The 12007-nt window shown below is 48.5% G+C and overlaps 1 pseudogene; it reads left to right on the top strand.

Annotated features, from left to right (window-relative positions):
• Positions 1-626: 626 nt before the first annotated feature.
• Positions 627-5383, top strand: LOC119309052 (annotated as a pseudogene).
• The last annotated feature ends 6624 nt before the right edge of the window (positions 5384-12007 follow it).

Below are 12007 nucleotides of genomic sequence, written 5' to 3'. Positions count from 1 at the left end.
CTTGCCGGCTTCTATTCTCTGAAGTCTGAAGTTTGATCGTCCGCGACACTCCTGTTATTCGCAACGCTACTACTGCGACTATGCGGGAAGAAGTTAGAGATTGCACTGGATTAGATAGGAATTATTTTCATCTTATCTCTATGAGACATCTTGCTATCCCATGTCTTGTATTTTGGAATATGCTCACCTACACTAATTCTATCCCTTTCTGATCCTTTTTCAGAAAGAAAGACTTCGATGGATCTAGTCGCTAATGTCAGCCACCTACTTCCTCTGTTTCAAAATATAGTGCTTCCTCTATTTCCGTGCTTCAAGTTTGACCATAAATTTAACCAATGAGACCCACTGCGGTAGGAACAAAAGTTATACCAGTGAATTCCTATTCAAAAGGAGTTTTCAATTATGTAATTTTTCCTTCCGCCGCAGTCGGTCTTGTTGGTTAAATTTATGGTCAAAATTGGACCTCAGAAACTCGGGCGCACTATATTTTGGAATGGAGGGAGTAGACCTCGATCCGATCGATCTACACATCAAAGTACGATCTAATTAGCTAGGGCATCTACAGCTTAGCTAGTTAAGGATAGTACGCACATTGCACAGCTCCGTACGGCCGGACGAACGAACTAATGGCGACGCCGCACGCCGTGGTGGTGCCGCACCCGAGCTCCGGTAACATCAACCCGGCGCTCCAGCTGGCCAAGCTGCTGCACCACCATGGCGTCTACATCACCTTCGTCAACACCAAGCACAACCATCGCGTCATGGAGGCCACGGAGGGCGCCGCCGTAGTGCGTGCCCACGAGGGATTCCGGTTCGAGGCGATCCCAGACGGGCTGGTGGAAGCTGACCGGGACCACTGTTTTGGTAATCAAACGAAATTTTGCTATCTCGCCCGGTTACCACGTTTGTCGCCCCCCCCCCCCTCCTCGAGAAACACTCATACCGGGCAAAAAAATCTCGAAAATTTTGAATTCAAACGCTCAGAGTGTAGTTAAATAAAGGCCATCTCTTCTATTTTAACGAAAGTGGTCGTGGCTTAGTGCAACGCCAGCCTTTCCTCAACAGCACGTTGTGGGTTCGAATCTTGACACACGCTTTTTAATTTCTTTTTGATATGCATACGTTAAAAAAAGCTAGAAATTTGTTGGACTGGACAGGTGTCGAACTCGTGCCCTTTTAGGGCGGGGGAGTTCGGCTTGAATACCCACTACGCCAGGAGCAGATAAGTGATAACTTTGGGTGTTAAACCTCTATCTATATCGATTTCAAAAATATTTGAATTCAAAATTTAATTTCAAATTTCGTTTGAATTTTTTCCGGTGTTTCGCGGTGACCATGGTAACCGCAAATTCCGGTGCCCCTCGAGAAAAAATGTCCACTTGGGATCCAAAACCTTGACCGGGACGTCGAGGACTACGATCTCAGGCTGTCTGCCGCCACGAGCCAGCGGTCCGCGGAGCCGCTGAAGGAGCTCCTCCTGCGGCTCAACGGCACCCCAGGCGTGCCACCGGTGACCTGCATGCTGCCGACGGTGTTGATGAGCTTCGCGCTGGACGTGGCGCGGGAGCTGGGCGTGCCGAGCATGGTGCTCTGGACTTGTAGCGCTGCATCGCTGATGGCCCACATGCGGCTCCGGGAGCTAACGGAAAGATGCTACGTGCCACTCAAAGGTAACACCTCGAACCAATTTATATCAAAAAAGATCGATGCTGAAGGGGTCACTCATCTCCAATATGCGGATGACACTATCATTATGGTAGACCTAAATGAATCCTGCATCGCTCACCTCAAGTTTATTCTTTTGTGCTTCAAGGCACTGTCGGGTCTCAAAATTAACTTCTCTAAAAGTGAGGTCATAGTTACTGGTGTGGATAATATCGAGGCCTTAAGGGTGGCCCACCTCCTCAATTGTAAGCTGGGACCTTTCCTGTTTAAATATCTGGGCCTCCCTATCTCCCCTGATAGGCTTTATGAGAAAGAATTTGCTCCTGCCGTGGCTAAAGTGGGCAATAGGGTCCTCCTTTGGCGAGATAGATACAATACTAATGCTGGGAAAGTGGCGTTGATCAACGCTTGCTTATCCTCCTTACCAATGTTTTTCATGTGCTTCTATCTGCTCTCGGTTGGCACGCACACATGCTTTCATAAGCATAGAGGTGTTTTCTACTAGAATGTGGCAGACAATAGGCGCAAATACAGATTTGTCAGGTGGGAACTTATGTGTAGACCAAAAAACCTTTGGGGGTTGGGCATTATTAACACTACCATCATGAATAAATGCCTACTGATTACATGGTGGTGAAAAATTATGTCAACAGGAGTTGGATCCTTATGGTTCTCTATCCTTCAAGCTACGTACTTCCCTCTTTCTATCCCGTTGTTTGCTTCTGCGCATGGAGGCTCACAATTCTGGAAGGATTTGGTCAAAGTTAGGCCTTTGTTTTTGGCCCATGTTAAGTTTGTTGTCGGGGACGGCTCCTCTGTTTGCTTCTGGCTTGATTGGTGGTGTGGAGACTCACCTCTATCTGTGAGTTTTCCCACACTCTTTTCCTATTGTCCCAACCCAAACATCTCAATCGCCGAGCTCTCGGCTAATAATTGGGACTTAGTCTTTTCATCATTCCCTATCTCATGTAGATTTTGAAGACTGGCAAAGACTTACTGTTTTCTTCCCTACGCTCTTGGAGAACGTGGACTCGGTGGTCTAGCCCCATACCTCTCCAGTTCATTTTTTGGTTAAGTATTTATATTCAAAGCTTGTTGGCGGATCTCCCACCAACAGATTTAATTTGGTTTGGCGGGCTCGTATTCCCCCAAAGGTGAAGATCTTCATGTGGCAAGCTTTTCGAGAGCGTTTGCCCGCGGCGGACCAGGTCCATAAGAGGAATGGCCCGGGATCGGATTTCTGCGCCCACTACGGTGCTTTGGAGGACACGAATCACATTTTTTTTCACTGTGTTTTGGCCAAGTTGGTCTGGAGATGTGTTAGATCCTGGCTCCAGGTCTCATGGGACCCCTCATCCTTCTCTAAGATTCGGGCCCTTGCTAATTCTTTGACTGGCGTTTCTAAAAGGGTCTTCTGGGTTGGCCTTGGAGCTATGTGCTGGTCTTTATGGACGACTAGGAATAAAATTTACCATCGACCATGTTTTCCCTACTAAGCCTGCTGATTGCTTATTTAAATCATGTATGTTCCTGTAGCAGTGGAGATCATTGACTAAGATGGAGGACTGGGATGCTCTTGATCTCCTGATATCTAAAGTGCGGGCCTCGGTGTCTTCCCTAGCCAGACAGGAGCATGTTGCTTAGTTGCTTTGGCGTTGACTAGTTGCTGGCTATGTCATTCTTAGTTCCTCCGGCCTGCGTGCCGTACGTGTGCTGGCCTGGGAGCCATGTATCTCTCCTTTAAACTTCGGGTGAGCCCGTGTTTGGGGCAACATTTCATCTGTCTGTTTCGTTGGTTGTTAGTGTTCGAACTCTGTCTGGTGTCTTTATCTATAAAGTCGCGCGCATGCCTTTTATCTAAAATCTCCACGGGAGATCCTAATTATGCACTTAGTCATACATTGTACTGTTGTTGAGCAGATTGAGTGGTAAGTGTGGCCTTGTAAGTCGGGACTTCCGCCCCTTTGAGATGAATTCTCAATAGTCCCGCAATGAGGGATATTTTACATCGGGACTCACGACGATGAGGTCCAACTCCTCTCTCTCTCTCATTCGCTCTCTCTCTTTACATATATATATATATATATATATATATATATATATATATATATATATATATATATAGAGAGAGAGAGAGAGAGAGAGAGAGAGAGAAAATGCATCCTACTACCGGGTGTAGTTACACCCATTTCTCATATACTACCATGTGGTAGTATATACTCTACATTATTATTTTTAGTATGTTCACATACTATATCTAAGATACTTCAAAGTGAGTTCGATGAAAAAATTGCAAATGAGCCCATAGTTTTATTGTTTTTGTGAAATACGTACATATTTGTATGTGAAATGGAGTATGCATAAAATATGATACATACTACCAAAAAAATAGTATATATACTACCTATACATTCTTATATACTACATACTACGCGTACATACTCTCCGATATGATAGATACTACCTAAAACGTATGAAACAAAAATGGGAGTAACTACACCCGATATTTGGTTTGGAGTTTTTGCATGCTCCAATTGAGAAACAATAAAAAAAAATCCGTTTCTCAAAACTCAATGTGATTTTTACAACTCTTTGCCTCGAAACATTGCCTTAATTTATTCAAAAAAATAATAAAACATTGACTTATTATAAATTTTCGAGCAACTTGGCAAACCTTTGTTTTTTGAGCAACTTACAGTAAACTTACTAGTATTTGTTTCATTGTTTGTACTGTTATTACATACGTATGTTTGCAGACGAGAGCTGCTTGACGAACGGACACCTGAGTAGAACGGTCATCGACTGGATCCCGGGCATGCCGCGGATCAGCCTCGGAGACACCTCCAGCTTCGTCTGCACGACCGACCCGGACGATTTTGGCCTCCGTTTCAACATCGTGGAGGCCAACGGCTGCACCAAGGCCGGCGCGCTCATCCTCAACATCTTCGACGACCTAGAAGCCGACGTCCTCGCCGCTCTCCGCGCCGAATACCTGCGCATCTACACTGTCGGTCCCCTAGGCCCCCTCCTCAACCACCACCTAAGGCCAAGGGACGACGACGCCTCCGGCTCCGCCAGCGGCCTGGGCCTGTGGAAGCAGGACAGCGAGTGCCTCGCGTGGTTGTACACGCAACAACCGGGCTCCATTGTGTACGCCAACTTTGGCAGCCTTACGGTCCTCTCCACCGACCAGCTCGCCGAGTTCGCGTGGGGCCTCGCCGCTAGTGGCCAACCGTTTCTCTGGTCCATCTGGGACAACCTCGTCCCCGGCGCTGGCGCCGACGCTGGCTTGAGCTCACTGCCGGCGGAGTTCGTCGTGGCGACTGCAGGGCGGTGCTTCCTGACCACGTAGTGCCCACAGGATCAGGTGCTAGGGCACCCGGCCGTGGGGTGCTTCCTGACGCATAACGGGTGGAACTCGACCTGCGAGAGCGTGGCTGCCGGAGTGACGATGGTGTGCTGGCCGGGGTTCGTCGACCAGTACACCAACTGCAAGTACGCCTGCGAGGTGTGGGGTGTGGGCGTCCGGCTTGACGACGAGGTGAGGAGGGAGCAGGTGGCTAGCCACGTCAGGCATGCGATGAAGGCGGAGGACATGCGGGGGAGCACGGCTGGGTGGAAGGTCAACGCGGAGGAGGCCGCGGCGCCTGGCGGGGTGTCCTGGGAGAACCTGCGGAGCATGGTCAAAGAGCTCGGCTCTGTCAATGCTGAAGTTTGAGGAGTTTGACTGATCGATCAGGATCTTTTATCGGGGTCAGTCCGGCTCCGTCTGCAACTGCATCAGTGATGCCAATAAAGTATTCCCTGTAAGCCACTGCTCGTACCATATTCACTTACTTGGTAACTTGGTAGTATTATGAGTATTGCTGGTTTCCGAGCAGGACAGGACAGAGAGAGCGGTTGGATGGATGGATGGAAACGATCTTGTGGAGACGCGCTCGCGTGCACTGAAACCAGCGAGTCGATGGATGGCACGCTTCCTTCCCTTGCATTCCCTTTTCTTCTTCTTCTTCCCTTCTAAGGCCCTGTTTGGTTCTAGGATATTTTTTAGTCCCAAGTCCCTAAAAAGTCCCTATCTTTTTGGTTCCTGAGACTTATAAGTCCCTATAAGACCATATTATAACTATAAGTCCATATAAGTCCCTCCTTGAGAGTCTTATTTCATAAGTCCCAACTGCCCACTTTAAGTCCCTATAAGTCCCTCCTATTTGGTTTAGATGGGACTTATAGGGACTTTTTTAAGTCCCTACGCCAATAAGTCTCTGGAAACAAACACCCTTTAATTCTCTTCTCCGTTGCGAGCGAGCGCAAACTCCACATCTCCTCTTTCTTTAATTTTCCCCACGACACCAACCTCTCCTACTTCCCACGCCGGCGCCGGCGACGGCGAGGAGACCTCAATCGCCTGCCGTAGCCTCACGCTGCCATCCGCGCGCGAGTCCTCAAGCCTCACGGTCCCGGACCACCACCCAATCGACCGACCAACACGGCCGCCGTCGATTCAGGCTCGAATTCCGAGCCTGAGCCAGGCAGCAACCTTTCTCCCATTCTGCGCGTCGCCGTCTCCCACGTGAAGCTTGACCGTCGCCGTTGCCCGACCTTTCAGAAATCCACCTACCGCGGAGGGAGCCTAGCTAGTAGCTACCTTCCCCGGTTCCGGCCATGGTGATTTCGGTCGACGGAGCCCGTACCCCAAAAGTCACCGCCAGAGCTCCCATCCCAACCTCTCCCTCCGGGGGCCGTACATACCACGCCGTGGCCGTGCACGTCCATGCATGCATGTGCATGTGCTCCATCGGCGCCCAAGACGTACGGCGGCGACAATCGTTCTCCCAACTGCACACGTCTACGCCGGCGATGGTGCCAGCCTCGCGCACCTAGTGCACGCTACTGTGATGTGATCGGCGACCAAAACGGCGCCATATGGATCGTCGCCACCCTGATTATTAATTTCATTCAACCAACAGCCAAGGAATCGTTGGTGGTCTTCCCTGCCTCCGGCATGGGTCCGCCGTGGCCGTGGCCCCATCTCCTCCTCCTCCTCCTCATTCGGAAGGAATCTACATGCCATCGGCGGCTCCACCTCCAGCCGGACCTCCCTCCCCGCCGTTCCGCACCCTCCCGGACCACCACGTCTGCCGTCGACTGTGGCCGGTTCGAATTCCGAGCAAAGCAGCAACCTTTTCTCCCATTCCGCGCGCCGACATGACATGAAGCTGCCCGGTAATCGACCACGGCCACGGTCTACTCACTCCTCGACGGGGTCAAACTCTCAGAGTTCTCGACTCACAAATCCACCCGCTGCGGAGGTTCCCCAGTTCCGGCCATGGCGATTTGGTTGCCACCGTCGGACGCCTCTGGTGCTCCTCCGTCGTTCGTTCGACTCGACCTCCGAGTTCGGTGAACGGAGCACGTACCCCAAAAGCCACCGCGCGCAAGATCTCCCAACCTCTCCCTCCGGTCGGGGGACCGTACATCCCCGCCGTGCACGTCCATGCATGCATATGATGCATGTGCTCCATCGGCGGCGAGAATCGCGATCGATGTAAACCAACCTGCAGATCGAGCCTGGCTAAGGAATTGTCGGTGTGCCCGTACGTCTTTCCCGCGTCCGGACGGCGGCATGAACTAATGGCTCCTCCGTGGCACCATCTCCTCCCCGGCGGCCCTCTGATGAATCGTATCGTACAACAGCGATCCATCTCCAAATCTAATAATCTAATCAAACCTACAGCTACAGTAGCACACACATGCACACGCGCCCGAGAGAGAGATACGGGATTTCTATTCTTCTACTGTATTAAAAAGTCTATTTTGTACTTCCTCGGTTTCTTTTTAAAGTTTGACTAGTTTTGTAGGAAAATATATCAACATTCGCACTATAAAATCAATATTATTATATGCATGATGAATTCATTTTCATAACATATAACTTTAGAATAATAGATGTTGATATTTTTTTGCTATAAAGTTAGTCAAACTTTACAAAGTTTGACTTTGACCAAAACTTATATGCAAACTAAAGAGAAACAGAGGGAATACTGTATTGTATATAGGATCAGAAGCCGTATGTTTGTCGCGAGATTCGTGTATATATATGTGCGTTTTGCTACTTGCCCGTTAGTGCTAACTACTCCCTCCGTCCGGAAATACTTGTCATCAAAATGGATAAAAGGGGATGTATCTAGATGTATTTTAGTTTTAAATACATCTATTTTTGTCAATTTTGATGACAAGTTTTTTCGTACGGAGGAAGTATATACTCGTATAAGTTGATTCGAATTTGGATGGTAATCATAGCTAGCGGCTTACTACTCCCGGTCGTCCCCCGCTGCGTTCGCTACTTGATTCCCACGATCTACAATCCCCAAGCTGACGCCAGCGAATGAGAGGAAGGAAGTTGATGCTACGGCCAGTGCAGGGTGGAGGCGTCTTGGCCCTCACCTCCCGTGAAGTTCTAAAAAACTGAAAGTTTAAGAGTTCAAACTGTTGAAAGTTGAGGTTTCAGATTTTTCAACATTCTTAAAGTTTGAAAGTCTAAAAAGTACTCCCAAAAAAATATCCCGAGAGTTTGACATTTCCAACTGAATTTTTGTTAAGTTGCCACAAGCATTTTTTGAAGTGTACGCATGGATTTTTGAAACATGTCAAAAGGGACAAAATCCAGAACTGGAAAGTGTGATCATGCGTGACTTTGCAAAAATGGAAAGGTCGACGTGTCGATGGCGCACCTCATGCGCTAGATAGCCCAGTACATCTACCAGTCTCGAGCACTAGAATGATAGTGGTTGCAGTTTTAGGGAATATGACTTTGCCAAGTTGCTCTAGAGTTTCCTTTCTTTCTAAAGGCCCCTTCAAAACCATTATAAAGGCTCGAGTTTTAAGGAATCTCCTAGAGTTTCTCCCATGTATCACCGAGTACATCCATTTGGGTTGGGAGAGAGAGAGAGAGAGAACGACGTGGCCTTCATTGTGAAATGAGTTGGAAATGATAGAGCCCCTAGGATTCCATGATCACACAACTTGTTGAGGTATGTATACTCCTTTTCCCCGAAATAACATTTTTGTTATCCTACTGAAAAAGCAACTAAAAACTATTCCAATGATCACTAGTATTATTAATTCTTCCCAGAATTAACAAAGACGTCACAATGAGGAATTTGAGTTCCTAAGCTACAAGCAAGTTGTGTGGTTCCTAAGCTACAAAACCGAGTGTCGGATTTGAGATAAAGCGAACCGACCAACAGATTTGTTGTACCGCCTCTCTCCTCTGCCATACGGTTGGCAGCGAGGTCCTAGGTGTATGAGAGAAGGAGACGGGGCTACATGAGGGGGCGACAACCCACGCGCAATGATGGAGGGACTCAGAATGAAAACTAAGACTAGCCACAATGCATAGTAACATACACTAGTAACATAAGTGTGGTAACATACAAAGCTTCATTTATTAGGTTATAGATTCATATTGCATTGGGACGTGTGATGTTATAGCAACTAGCTAAGTTACTAGTACTAAATCTCTCCTCATTAACTCATTGCCACATAAGCAAATTTGCTGAGTTGGATTCGATGTTACTACCGAAGTTACTCCCACTGTGGCTAGTCTAAGAGACCGCACTGAGTGCGGCCCACCTCACCGGCTCAGGCGGGGGAGGGGGTGGCGTGTACGGAAGTGCAGCCGGGCTGGCGGGCGGGGAGAAGGGGCATGCGTGCAAGCTTGTGCCCCTGTCTTAGTGTATTAGGTTGATAATCGACATGCATGCATCCATTGTTCTGGAAAAACAAAGCATATGTTGGTTTCGTTTGATCGACATGGAAAATTGAAGCCATGCGTGCATGCACTCGTACGTACTACCTCTTGATATGTTTTGCCACCGTGTGTTTCCCGCCTGAACGTTTCCCACCAAATTTCTCGCACCATGTGTTTTCCGCCTGATATGCGTCGCTTGAAAGCCACCCGCCCAAATACTCGCATCATGGACCATGAAGCCTTACTTCGGCTTTAGTTGACGAGTGGCTTGCTTGGAACCATGAGAGCTTGCTTGGAGTGTTGTTGACTTCCTTAACTTGTGTTGACTGGCATTGACTTTTGTTAACCATTCATGTGATGTGCCATGTAGGATATGGGCGGGACCTTGAGTAGGAGAGTTATTGCTATAACACTATCTGTCGATCTAATTTTTTTTTTTGCGATGGACATTATTTAACTACTCGAGCAACCTAGCTAGCCTTGGACGACAACGGCAATAGGACGGATGAAGTCCAGCAACTTAGCGTCGAAGGGCCGCGGCCCCTGTTTGACGAACGGACGCCTAAGTAGGACGCTCATCGATTGGATCAGGCTCGGAGACATGCATGTCCAGCTTCGTCCTCTCAACCGACTCGAACGATTTTGGCCTCGTTTTCAGCATGGTGGAGGCCAACAGGCTCATCCTCGAACACCTTGGACGACCTAGCTAGAAGCCAACGTCCTCGCCACCCTACGCGCGCATCTACACCGTTGGTCCCTTCAGCTCCCTCAACCAACTCCCACCTCCCTACCCGGCTCATTTATTGCTCCCATTCTCTCCTCAAACAGCGGGCCGTCTGTGTTCCGTCGGATGTGGATAAACGGTTGAGATCTTAGTGAAGACGGACATGGATCCGTGGCACGTCTGGATTGACCAATGAGAGGGAGCCAGCGACCACCGGAATCATCTCCCCACTCACCCACCCACCCACATTTCTCCCCCGACCTCTCCGCGTCCACCACATCACCGCCGCCGCCGCTCTCTCCTGCATCGCCGCCGCCCCTCCCCTCCTCTCCCCTTATCCGAGGAGAAGAGAAGAGAAGAGAAGCGAAGGCGAGGGGGAGATGGAGCGAGCGACCAGGTCAGCGGCGCTCCCTCCCAGATCCGCCAGCGCCGTCGTCAAGGACGGAGGTCGGCTCCCTCCCTGCAATATGTTGCCGGAGGCCACCTTGCTCAACTCGCCCGTCCTTTCCGTCGTCGCCCCTGCTCGCCTTCACCGGCGTCGGTGGCTCTCGCCGCGCGAGCTCAAGTCGCGCATGACCCCGTCCTACTCCTCGTCTGCAGCAAAGCCTCCTCCTTCAGGTAAGCTCTCTCCCTCTCCCTCTCCCTCTCTTGCATCTCTGATTTGGTTTCGATTCTGAAATCCGTGCACCGGTGTATGTAAGTAATCTGGGCAGGAGCAAACGCATCGACCACTTCTGCCTAGGAGCACAAGATCGAGGACCATCCTCAACGCACCCATGGCGTCAACCTCCACGACGACCGACAGAGACCATAGGTTAGGTGAGTCTAGCTCTGCCTCCACCCATGTCATATGTGATTTGCAATACGTTTTTACTAGTACACTGCATGCCATAGTAGTACTAGTACAGTGCAGAAATATTGAGTGCTTCGATTGCTGCTGCAGGATGTTCAATGTTGCCTCACTCTGCTAGTTCCCTCTCACACCACAGCTAGTTTGATAACATTTTTATCGTGTGAATGATGTTATGTTTTGCAGCTGGCATTCCCTTTCCATTGTCGTTTCATGTTTCGCAAGGTGAAATCTTCTACATTCTGAATGATATATGTCAACTGAAGTTCATTTCTTTTTTTCCTTCATAAGTTTCAGAGTCTAGGCAGACCTCCAACATGAACTATAACTGCTAGTGTTCTGATTCTCTCGTGTTATATTGAGGGTCTTAACCTTCTACATAGGTTGAAGGAATAAGCTCAAGGTTTACACTTACTTTTGTAAAATGAGCTCTAGCCTATTGGCGTTTCTCTTGTTTGGTGGAATCCTTAGGTTCAGGACACTTCCCAATCAAGCTAATTGATCAATTTTGCATCTATAGATACTTATGTTTTGAGCACCACCTACTTCCTGATTATTATTGAATCAATTGCGGGATTGATTGTCTGGAAAAGATCAATGTGATGCTCTTGTTTAGCGATAATATCCATTGTTCAATCTCAGTGAATCTCACATCGAAACATCAACTGTGCAGCTTTAAGCAACTGTACTACTCCCTCCGTCCCATAATGCAACATCGTTTTGCAAGCTGAAACATCTTGCAAAACGTTCTTATATTATGGGATGGAGGGAGTAGAATATTAAGGTATAGGAGAAATACTTCAGAACTGAGCTCCTCCGGCTTTTGTATAGGATAATAAGTTGCATGGCTTCTCTCTCTATGTTTATGTTTATCATGTCCTTTGAAATTGCAGGAAGTAGTTTTCTTTTCAACCCGTTAACATATTTACTGCTTGCAATGCATGGCCTCTTGTCTAATCAGCAACTAACATTTCTAATTCAAACTTTGATACTCTCAGTGGACTCACACCTTGATCTT

This window comes from Triticum dicoccoides, chromosome 5B, assembly GCF_002162155.2.
Source record: "Triticum dicoccoides isolate Atlit2015 ecotype Zavitan chromosome 5B, WEW_v2.0, whole genome shotgun sequence".
Lineage (NCBI taxonomy): Eukaryota > Viridiplantae > Streptophyta > Magnoliopsida > Poales > Poaceae > Triticum > Triticum dicoccoides.
This window is presented reverse-complemented; position numbering and strand designations above follow the sequence as displayed.